Genomic DNA, 12,004 nt, shown 5'->3' with positions numbered 1-12,004 from the left:
TCCTCCTCCTTGAGCCCAGAAGCAGCTACACACTATCTTCATCTCCCCAGCATTGTCAGTTTGGACACCTTCGCACATGCGCACAGACCATTCAATCTGACACCCTCACCAGGGCCAAAAAAACTTTCCAATGTATTCATCATCATCAGCCTGGTTTGGGCTTTTTTTTTCTTTGCCTTTTTTTTTTTTTTCCTGTCCTATCCTCTTCCTCAGACCACTTATCTCTGCCCCCTCCTCTCTCCCAGCACCCATCACAGCCTTCCCCTGATCTGCCCCTTTAAGAAAAATCAGCCCTCTCCGCTCCTCACCCTCCGCACACTGACCTTACACACTGGACAATATTTAAGGATCAAGGTGCCATCCTATAAAGAGGTGATTATCATTATATTATTATTACTACTACTATTATTACTACTACTAAATAGCAAAGCTGAAGAGAGTTTAACAGATGTCATCTTGCAGTCGTAGTTTAGACATGCTTTTGTTTTTAGTCTGAAAAATATTTTTTTACGTAAAGTTTTCAACCAGCATCTGTCTTTATTTTCTTCCCTTTTTTTTTCTTTTTTTTAACCCTCTTCTCTTTTCTCGCCCCCTTTGGCTCGGGGGGGGATTTCGCCTAACTTTAAGAAAAACAACTTTTAAAATAACAGAATTTGCGCTGTTGTGTTTTGTCGGTATTTCTCGTGTTTCTACCAGAATGTTTCGGCGCTCGGCGGCTTCTCCCCTTCTCCCCCGCTCGGGTTTGTCGGTGTTTGCGGGTGTTTCGACCCGGGCCGCGGCCCCCACGTCAGGAGGGCCCCGGGCCCCGCACCCCGTCGGGAGGGGACGGGGAGGGAGGGCGGCCGCTCCCCTCCGCCTTCCAGGTGGAAGGAAAGCAGCGCGCCGGGGCAGCGCTCCCCAGGGACGGGGGAAGCCGGGAGACACCCGAGGAAAGGGGGGAGAGGAAGGACAGACACCCCCGGAGCGTCGGGGAGCCCCGCAGGACCTGCCCACCCCCCCGGAGCGGAGGTAGCGAGAGCCCGGGCAGAGCCGCTTTGAAGAGAGGAGCGAAGTGTAAATAGCCGGTGATTGATGTGCTGGCTTTGACTGCGGAGAAAGCACTATTTTAATTCAAGTGGCCAGGTCAGATGGTCACGGAAGAAGGTTGAAAGGTAGGATTTAATGAGATTAATATGGAGAGAGGGAGAAACGCGCGCCTTCCTAAACATTCCATAAAATATTGGGGCGAGGGGAGCGCGGCGTCCCCGCTGGAGATGCGGACCCGTCCCGGGGAGACCCGGGAGCCCTGGCACCGAAGGGCACCGCAAAAACAAAGCAAAACTTGTGCGGGTGCGTCAGGTCCCTGCTGGAAGCCATTCCGCCAGCTGCACTCCTGCCCTGCAGGTGGAACTGGGGAGGGGGGAATATTCCTGCTAATTACCGGTTTTCCCCTCCTCAATAAACTCTTTAATTGCAAATGGGAGCGGGGGCCTTTCAGATGCTACCGAGGAGCCGCGTTCGAGGGCAGGGTGGGGGAGCAGGAGGCCAAATAAAATAAATCCGTTTGAAGGGAACTTGGAGCCACGTGTCGCCTAAAATGCCGAAGCGGTGCCTGTGAATTCCTGCCTCGAGGACGCCGTTCCACGGCGCGGCGGGCACCCCGAGGTTGGAAAAACAAGCTCTTCCCAGCCTCACCGGTGAAACAGGAGCTCGAATGTTCCCAACTCATTGCAATATTTCTTCCAGCGCTCCTGGACGCTCACTGTCCCCGCGTCCCCCACCGAGCTGCTCCCGGGACGGACGGATTTCAGCCTGAAAACGTCGTCCCGGGTTATTTGTCCCTGTTATTACAGCGGTCTTCTGGCAGAAGACCGAGTAAAGCCGGGAGACCCACGGCTGGCGAGGGGAGAATGTCCCGGTCGCCGCGTCCCCTTCCCCGAGCCGGGGGACGAAGGGCACGGAGGGCCCGCAGCACCGGGCCGGGACCGCGGCCGTGCCCCCCCCGCAGCCCCGGCCCGGCACAACCCCTGCTTTTGTTTTCTTGCCAAACCCTCCTGCATCCCCAGCATTCCGATTCCCCCGGGAATCGGCTCCTGCGGTAAATGGCCAAGCTCCAGCGGACCCGCTCGCAGATATTTAGGGAGACGCAAAACGCTTTCGGGGGCGCACGAGGGGTGTGGGGGGGTTCGACCGTGGTTTTGGTGATGCTTCTGCCAACGAAGCCACCGAGAAGCGGCCCCGCCGGGTCTGTCCGAGCCGCTGCGGCCGTTCCCGCCGGGCTGGAGCGGGGCTCCCGCGGCCACCGGCGGGCACCGAGTGGGGCCGGGCTGAGCGGCGCTTCGCCGGGCCGGAAAAGGGGGAAAACGGAGGGGGGGGAAAAAGCCCTAAAATAAAAATGCGTGGGAAAAAAATTAGAGAACGAATTCTGAAGGCCCGGTGCCGGGGTGTGCCGGCAGTGGGCTGCGGGGCGTGGGGGAGAGGACACGCTGCCACCCCCCCCACGAGTGGGGTCCCTTCCCGCACCAGGCACAGGCCGGTGATTGCGGTTCAGCCCCCGGGAACGGGCCTCGTTTCCCCTGCTCGCTTTAAGCCAAAACAGCTCGAGAGGCTGCAGGGCCGGTGGCGAGGGCAGGGGCCGGGGCGTTCCGGGGACGGCGTGTCCTCGGGACACGCTCCTGTGCCCACCGAGGGTCATTCCTCCCTGCATCCCGGCACCGAGACCCCCGTGGAAGGAGAGGGGCTCCTGGGGTTCAGCACACCCCCGGAGCGAGGGGTGCGGCCCGGGCAGGGAGAGCCTCACAGCCCCCCGGAATCCCCGAAGCTCCCCCATCCCACCGGGTGAGCATCCCGGGGCGGCCACCGGCTTTTCCAGCCTGCACCTGTTTGAGTGCGTGTCGCTTCCACGGGGAACAGCAAACTAATTAGCGGGGAGGGAGGGAGAAGCGCCAGGAAGCTTCTCGGCTCTCCCGGGTCAGGCCGGGTGGCTGCCAAGGAGCCGGGGCCCTGCCCGGCCTGGAGACACGCGTGCTCCGCCACTGCCCGAGGAACTCTGCCCACGGCGGGCCTGGGGCACCCCGGGGGTGGCTGAAGGGAAAAACGATTCCCTCTGAGGTGGCCGAATTTCCACCGAGCCTTAATAACTGTCTCTTCCAGGGAAAGCAGCAGACATGCCCCACTGCACCACACGCGTGGCAGGGGACAGGGACCCGCAGTGCCCCAAGGGTGGCACGGCCCGGGTGAGGATGGGGGTCTGGGGACACAAGCGAGCGAGCGGTACCAAAACGCGCCTGTTCAGAGTTTATCCCCCCCGCCCTCGCCCCTCTTTGTGCTTCCATCCCGCTCCTCTCCCCGCTAATGGACATTTCATTCCGCGGTCCCCGCAGCTCTGGGGAGGGGGCGTTGGAGCGGTGGGAATTTATGGGTGGGTTCCCTGGCATCAGCACTACAAGCCGTGTGTTCCCAGGTACTTTACAAGGCCGGCTTGGAACACACTCTCCAGGTGAAGCGCTGCGTGGCAGCCGCCCGGCTCGGCTCCCTTCGGGGCCCTCCCGGGAGCGCCGGGCTCGGGTGGGCACCCACGGGCAGCGGGGCACGGGAGAGGCGAAAGGCGCTTTGTGAGCTGTTTTGCACAAGTGTTTCTTAAGCAGTAAAGAAGATTAGAATGGTTGCGCTAGTCCGGCTTGTCCGGGAGCTGCCGCACACCCCGAGTAACCCCTTCCCAAGGATTTTCGCATAAATCACTCTTTGTTCCCGCGCACGGCTGCGGCGGGATTAAATCAAGAATTAATATTTTCAACTACGCAAGAGCCCGGTGGCACAGGACGGGGCTGCGCTCCGCGGGGTCAGCGAGCCCCGCGCAGATCAGGCGGTAAGAATGTCACACGCTTCCCCAGGGATTTTCCCTCCTAATCTGCCCTTAATAAGCGGAGGAAGCGCACCCACGGGGGGACGAGGGGCTGCCTCGCACCCACGCCGTGGAGCAGCGTGCCGCTCGTCCCCCGCCGCCAGGGAATTCCAACACCTTTGGGACGCGGTCCCTGCGTGGAGCCGGCGCAAGGGGGCGGTTCAGGACAGGCGGGAGCCCCGGGGGTCCGGGGGGAGCCCCCACCGAGCATCATCCGCCCCGGGCCGCCGCCGGGGACACTCGGTTTGCGTTCCCAGCAGCGGCTCCGCTGGAGGCCGGGGCGAGGCGAAAGACATAAAAATAACAAAATTAAAACTCTCCGAGGGTGGCTGCGGCCCCCCCGCGCTGAGGGTCCCCCGTTCCCGGGCTCACACCCGCTCCACACGCAGGTGGAGGGTGACAGAGGCTCAGTGCCAGAGTCACATCCTCCACCCGCCAGGTCCTTTCCTGAACTGACCCATTTACACACTCATTGGTTTTTACCCGAAAACCTTTGAGAAGCGCCGGAACAAGCACCACCGAGAAAGACAGAAATGGCTGCATTTTGTTGGGGGGGGAAAGAAGAAATTAAATCACTCTTTCTGGTCCTCTTAGAGACGAAATACAGAGGGGAAAGGTTAATATCGCTGCAGAACCTGTGCCTGCACGTCACTGTCCTGTACCTCACTGCTCTGATATTCCCCTGCACTGAAACCCGTCTGTGCATCAAAATGAGGTTATGAGACTATTTTTTTTTCTTATTTCTAGAAGAAATCGCTGGCTCCTCTGGCCATGAAAAAAACACCGTGTAAATTGCCATTTCAGATTTTTCAAAAAACATGTTCAGCTCTAAGAATTCTTCCGAATTCGTTACACTCCGCCGCGCGAGGCTGCGCCTTGATGGCCCCGGCGAAGGTAAAAATGCACGTCCTAAAATAAGTCTTAAAAAAAAAAAAAGAAAAGCACCATTTACATTTGAATATCTAACTTGAACAGGATTATAATTACAATCGTCAGAGATCGAGCAATGTTGTCTCCAAAACGGCAGCCCATGAACAGACAGTTTCGGGGATGTAAACACAGCAGATTTAATCGTGACGGTCTCTGGGAATGAAGGGAAATTAAGGAGTTATAGCAATTTTTTTAGACGTTTGATCAAAATATTTTTGCCCGGAGATCGCTTGCCAAATGAAAGCAAAATGGAAACGATGGGCGCTGTAATTCGGCAGTTTTGTCATGGAAAGAGCTCAAAGTCCCCGGTCTCTCAGGGTAGGGGGTTCTCCTTCGCCCGGGGCTTTGGGGAAGGTTCTCTCCCTGCGGGAGGGGACCCTGGGAAACAAATATTGGGGAAGTAATTTTCGATCAAGCGTTTTTCAGCCGAAATACCATATACTGAAGGCACTAAAACGATCTGCGTTCGCCTTTCACCTCGGAATTAACAGAACTCCCCTAATTTAAGGCTTCCATCGAGCTGCAGCACCCAGCGGGGTTGGGGTACATTAATCCTCTCGCGGCACAGGGGCTCCCTTGGCCGGGGGGACCCCCCGCGCCCCCGGGGCCAGGCCCGCTGCACATTACTGGCTGTAATTAAGTGTTCTGGGGGCAGAGTGGAGGGGGTGTGAGCGAACCGCAGCCCCCCCAGTGCCATTTGCTGTCCTGCCAGAGACCGGATCGGAGCCCTCCCCGCGAACACCGCCCGCTCTGGGGGTGTCTCCCTTCCCCGGGGGATCCCCCGGGAGATACCCCCTCGCTCCCCTGTCCCCCCGCTGCCCGGGATCGGTCCCCGAAGCACAGAGCGGTGCTGCCCTAACCCGACGGGGGGGACACTCGAGGCGGTCCCGCTTCCCCTCCGCCTTCCCCGGGCACCGCCGGACTGGGGTGCGGAGCCCCCGCCGCGGAGGGTGCGGGGCCGGGGTGCGGAGCCCCCGCCGGTTACGGGCCGGCTTTGTTTGCGCTTCCCCGGCTAAGGACGGCCGGGGCGGAGCTGCCCGGATAATTATTAGCTATTAATTGAGTTCAAGACCTTTTATGGCGATGGGAAATGAGGAGCCCGACCACTAATCCCGAGGAGGGGCCGCGCGCAGCCAAGAGCCGCGAACGCGCCGTCCAGGGCTGGCCTGACACAACGTCCCGGGGGCGGGGGGGAGAGGAACGAAAAAATTCATTAGGTGAAAATTACAGCAACTTTAAACGGAGGGATTTATTTAGGAGACACCTTTGGGAGCTGCCGCCGAGAGCGGGGGGAGAGTGGCGAGAGCCCCCGGCGCTGCCCGACGGGGCGGATCCAGGGCTGCCCCGGGCAAGGTGAGGAGCGACGGCCTGGCCTCCCCCCCGGGCCCCCAGGGAGCAGCGGGGCTGCTCTTACCGATTCCGTTTCCTTATCTTTACACGCTTCCACCTTCCAATTAAACTTCCCCAAATTGCCAAAAGCCTGATTTGCATGCAAGGGACCCCGCTCAAAGATGCTAACTTATTGTCTCCTCCCAGAACTTAACATTTCTCTCTTCAGTTCCCACTTGAAAGAAGTTTTAGAACAGTATTCAAAGACTGTCCAAACGAACAAAACCTTCCCCTTCGCTCGGGAGAGAAATCCGGTGTATTCAATACGAGGGCATATTCTCAAAAGTTTGCAGATTTGGGTTTAAAGGCGGTATTGTTCGTGCCTTTTTCCTGAAACTTCTTTAGTTTTTTCCCCCCTCAGCGCGCGGCTCACATGCCTGCAAAGGATTATTAAAATAAAACATCATAGAGCATTTTTTCCTTTTTTTTTTTTTCTACTGTTTAGAATTACTTTTCTGGAAGAGCTTTCCAAGCATCCCCCCCCCCCAGCAAGTCATAATTAAGAACACTTTTTTCTAACAAGCAGGAAAAGTAAAGAATCAAACCGTTCCCCGAATACGCCTTTTTTCTTTAAACACTAACAGAGTTCTAAAGCCGGAAATATTTATCTGTTCCAAACACACCTGAAAAAAACCTCTCGGTGCTGGATAAACGCTGCTCTTCTGCAGCAGAAGGAATTAAAACGGCGAGATTTTGCTACCAGGAAGATCTCTAAACGCGAACCTCAATTCTTACTGGGTTTGCAAACCCTGTTTACAAGGCGACATGATCTCTGCCTTCGAACACCCCCTCACACACACGCGCCCCCGCTGTTGTCTTTTTAGGATTAAAAGAAGATGATCCAGTGGGCTAAGGATGTAAAAGTCCTTTTGGGAACGCGATAAACTGCAAAAAGCCAGTGGCAACTCATTTCTGATTAACTCCTTTTTACAAAGGGGCGGAATGGAAGCGAACAGGGACCCGACGGGACACGAACATATTTTATTCATTTAATACAAAGCAGCTTTTAAAAAAAAAAAAAATCTTTAAAAAGGCAGTTCAGAGCATAACTCACGGGCCGGGGGGGAAGGCAAAAACCTGATGGGGTGTGAGGTGATGTCGCCGTCATCCCTCGCTCCCGGGAGAGCGGGCAGCGCTCCGGGCAGCGGGAGGGACGCGCTCCCCGGGCTGCGGCCGCACCGCCGGGGCTGGGGGGGACACACAGCCCTGGACCCCCGGGCAGCCCCAGGGGGGCAGCCCCTTTGCTGGGGACCCCCCCAGCAGGACCCCGGCTCTCCCCGCTCCCCTTAAAGGCGGAATCAATGAAATCATGTAAGTGCCCGGAGCACAAAGAGCTCCTGTCCTCGGCTCTGCAGATCATAACCAGAGATGGGAAAGTATTTACAGCACCCTCCGAGTGACTGGGCCATCGCTACCAAAAAAATAATATTTTTAACCACAGGGAACCGAGAGTTCACGTAGATTTACAAATTAATGAGGACTTACTGGAGAAAGTAACTGCAAGAACATGTGTTAAAACGCAACAGAAAGAATTCCATCGATTTCCATGAGAGGTGGACTGCATCCAGGAAGAATGAGTCAACTTCATTCCTTGGGTAGAACTCACGAACTGAAGAGAATTACTCCAGGCATGCATTTGGATCACCCCGCGTCCCCCCATTTCATGTATTGCTGTCCCACTAACTACCTCTTAAATGCTGTGATGGGTTCGAACGGGGTGGGGATTCCTCTGAAGAATGCTTTTAATCACTGGAAACTGATGTTTGAACAAATATACTCCCCCCACAATATCACATCAGTCACAAGTAACTGTTCAGCCAAAAAGGCTCTCGCAAGACAACACAATTCAGTGCAGGACAGAACGGCTCAGGGCACCAGGAGGAACAGAGTCCTTCACACGTCACAGGGACTCGCTCCTGTGTTCTGGCTGTTTGTCCTGCTGCTAAATCTCGTTTCTCCTCTCCCCACAATTTGAGTGTTAAATTGTGCAAGGTTTTGGTTTCGTTTCCGTGGAGGAGGTGAAAACTCTTGAAGCCACTGAAAAGTTTCCTCCCCAGCTCCATTCCCCTGCTGCAGGGAGGTGCTGTTCCCCTCAGAGGAACGAGCAGCACCTTTAACTGAGAGAGAAACCCTTCTCCAGTCACACATGCACATTGCCTGTGTTTTATTTTACAGGTGGAGGAACGAACTACCCATTAATTTAAGAGATTTGGGTTGAAACCTCAGAACACTGTGATGGGAGCAGTGAGGAGACAAACCCTGACACACTCTCAGAGTTCTGCTCTTTGCCTTCAGAAGCCCCAAGTTTCACACAGACCCTCCCATAACTTCTATTAACACACAGAGGGCATGTCAAACATTTAGAAACAAGGTCATCACGTTTCTCAGCCTTACTGGTGGCTTTTTAGCCCACGAATTTCCCACATGAGAGCTCTTGGCAGTCCCACAGGAGCGCCACAGGTTTGTTGTTGAAAATAAGTGAGGTGCAGCTCGTGATAAGACAATCAATGAACAGTTAAAATCCAAGCTCCAAAGACATGGTTAGAAAATTAAATGCAAATATATACAAACTAGTCAATGGTTTCTATGAACATAAATGTCTGTCTACCTCATGACTGCTATTTTCCAGCCAGCTTTCCAACCAGTGCAGTCTTTGCACTTCTCTATCTACAATTGTACCATTTATAAGCCAGGAGCCCACCTCGCCCATGTGCTTGTTCCTACAGTGACTCATGTTCCACTGGGTTTTATTCCTGGGAAGACTTGTGCTGAACCAGAGGAAAGAGCAGAACCTTTGGGGAAGGAATGGCACGGTTTGGAAAGCATCAGACACACTCACTGCTCCCTGTCAGAAAATGAAAGCTCTGGTTTACATCTCATGTGAGAAAATGGCCTTAAAAATAAAATATTGCTTTGATAACTGGGTCAAAAGTCTTGCTGAACAATACTGGGATGGGTTGCCCAGAGAAGCTGTGGCTGCTCCATCCCTGGAAGTGTCCAAGGCCAAGTTGGACAAGGCTTGGAGCAACCTGGGCTAGTGGAAGGTGTCTCTGCCCATGGCAGGATGAGCTTTAAGGTCCTTCCCAACCCAAACCATTCTGTGATTCCATGCTAACAGAAGAAAATAAAATTTCAAAAAAAAGGATGAAGTGTTTTATACAAAAGCAGCACAGCAAGCTGCAGACTTGAGTCCATTTGACAGGAAAGGACATCTCATTTTGTCAGGCCTTCCCCTCAGCATTGCGTCCCATTCATTCACTGTGCTCAAGGTGCCCACTCATTGCTGGAAGAGCAGCTTCCAGACTCACTGGAGAAAGAACAGAGGAGCAAAGTGTACTACAGGTACAAGCAGGTTACTCACATCCTCAGAGCCACAACAAAGCTGGGCAGGATGATTGGGAAGAGCTCCTGCTCTGAGAACAAGTCACTTTTGAATTTGCCAAACTGCAGTGAAGAGCAGAGGGCTCAGACACCTCACACCAACCCAACCCAGCAGATGCTCTGGCTCTGAGCCCTGGGCTCACACAGGGAGTTCTCAGACAGAGCTCATGCACACACACTGCCACCAGCCCCAAAAACCCTGGGTGACTCTCAACACCCCCCTCAGAGCACAGCAGCACCGGTTCCTGACAGACACCTCCCCATGGTTTCACCCCAGACTCTCTCAGTGCCCTCAAACAGATACATCAGGAGTTGCTCCACTGCCACTCAGCTGCAGTTTTGCTCCTCCAGTATAAATGAGATGGGGAAATAGTTTCATTTCTCTGAAGTATAAAGTTAAATAGAGTGAACTGAGAAGTTTCTTGAAAAATAATGGAGTGAGATCATCCATACAATGATTTAAATATGTTAAGGAAAGCCCTGTCTGATCATCCAGGAGCTGCTCTGGCAGCCACACTCCCACCACCAGAGACCTTCCCTGCTGGGACTGAAGCCCTTCCCAGCAGAAATCAGGAGCTGTGTTGGCAGGGTTGTCATTCACCAGGACACTGCTGGTTCCCCCCACCCTTAAACACACACCAACCCACACTAAACTGTTCATTTGCTTATCACTCAGGTTGCTGGAAAGTCATAGTTCTGACAGTTACACCAGACATTTTCTCACTGTTCATACATGCTGATATCACACGAGGAAATTCTGGATTCTTCTGTATAAATAATAAATTTATCATACCCACGGTACATATCTGGAAAATACTCAGACACCCTTAGTCATATAAACTGTCCCAAGCTCACAGAAGTAAGAGATGATCTATTAAAGAATAACCAAAACCCAGGACACGTCATCCAAGAACAGAACCACAACTCACAAAGTTATTCAGTGGGTAAACCCAATATTTTTGTCACTCAAGTGGCTGCATTTTGTCAAGAAAAAAAAAATCTCAATAAAAGAATTTTATTCTGGTAGGATGAGAAAAATGCTAAACATGTTTTTATGGGAGAAACAGAGATAGAGCACTGGCTTGAAAACTGAAAATCTCTCATGCCCTGATCTATAAATAAAACTCGTTGGGTTTTTCTTTTGTACTAAATTTAAAGGAAAGCCTTTTCCATGGAGAGTTTTCTTTAAAGCAGACTGTGCCCCAAAAGGACTTTAACGATGGTGTTTCCAGCAAGCAGCATGAATGAATTAAACAATAACTGCAGGCAGGAGCAGCTGTGTGTTCCTTTACCAGAAGCAGATGGATGTGCAGTTCAAACACAGGGTTCTCACAAGAGGACGGTTCCAGACAGTTCTCACCCACAGCACAAACACAGTTTTCCTTCCCCCTCTGCTCCAGGGCCTGGGCTCAGGTGCCATTTGCCCTCCAGCATCACAAAGAGCTCCAAGGTTGGCACCAGCGACCATCAAGCAGAAATCTCACATTTTGTTACACACAAAACATCAAATTATTGATCTCTTTCACCTGCTTATCCACAGGCTACAGGGGAAGAGGTGAGGAGAGAGGCTCAGCCCTCCTTGGCACACTCAGGTCAGCTCCATCCTCAGCTCAGAGCAGCCAGAGCCTCACTGCTCATCTTCACACAACTCCTGCCCTTCACAGATAAACCTCAAGACCTTCTGGAATTACTCAGTCTGGAAGCCCCCAGAGTCTCTCCCCTCCTCACAAAAATCTCACAGCCACCTCCCTGGAGCCACAAGTTTCAAACCAACCAACTCTGAGGAACACCAACACTGTGTCCTGCAATTCATCTGCCTTAATGTGAAATGCTGGGATGCTCTGGCACTACAGCAGAGCCCCATGTCCTGTCCAAGAACACCAACCTGTGCTCACCAGCCTGGCAACAGCCACCAATTATTGTCACCTGGCATTTCACATCAACACTGCCACCTTCATTGCCTGCCCAAACTCTGACCCCGAACTGCTGAAAATGCACCATTTCACACCCAAACCAACAGCATTTCAGCCAGAGCAGAGGACAGTAATTCAGCTTTCCTAAATCACTTTCTGTATTAGTTCCACTTGCTACCACTCTCAAGCCTTCCCATCCTTTACCTTCTATAGCAAAGAAATAACATTTTTCCTACCTGCTGTTTTCTTCTTTCTCTGCAGAGAAGGGGTTTCTGCTGGCACAGGGGAGTTGGGCACTCACACCAACAACATCAGGATGCAGCAGACCTGTAAGAAACATTGAAGTTGAAGCAAACAGCTCATCCCCTTGCAGCTTCCCCCAGTCCCACCCCAGTCTTTGCTAGCGAGACAGATCCTCCAAAACTCGGGAGTTTTAACAGAGTAAGAAACCCCACAAACACTGCAAAGGTTCCTGCTGGACCCATCTGGGCCTTTGCTGGGGGCAGGT

At 53.4% G+C, this 12,004-nt stretch overlaps 1 long non-coding RNA gene across 2 annotated transcripts; it reads left to right on the top strand.

Annotated features, from left to right (window-relative positions):
* Positions 1-250: 250 nt before the first annotated feature.
* On the top strand, positions 251-9,090 carry LOC108505340. 2 transcript variants are annotated; one of them, XR_001877458.1, is made up of 3 exons: positions 251-372; positions 4,631-4,777; positions 8,929-9,090. It is a non-coding gene; the product is annotated as an uncharacterized LOC108505340 (long non-coding RNA). The 2 variants fall into 2 exon arrangements; XR_001877457.1 differs by having other exon boundaries at positions 8,378-9,090.
* Positions 9,091-12,004: the final 2,914 nt, after the last annotated feature.

Source organism: Lepidothrix coronata, unplaced genomic scaffold, assembly GCF_001604755.1.
Source record: "Lepidothrix coronata isolate B3197 unplaced genomic scaffold, Lepidothrix_coronata-1.0 Scaffold188, whole genome shotgun sequence".
NCBI classification, from domain to species: Eukaryota; Metazoa; Chordata; class Aves; order Passeriformes; family Pipridae; genus Lepidothrix; species Lepidothrix coronata.
This window is presented reverse-complemented; position numbering and strand designations above follow the sequence as displayed.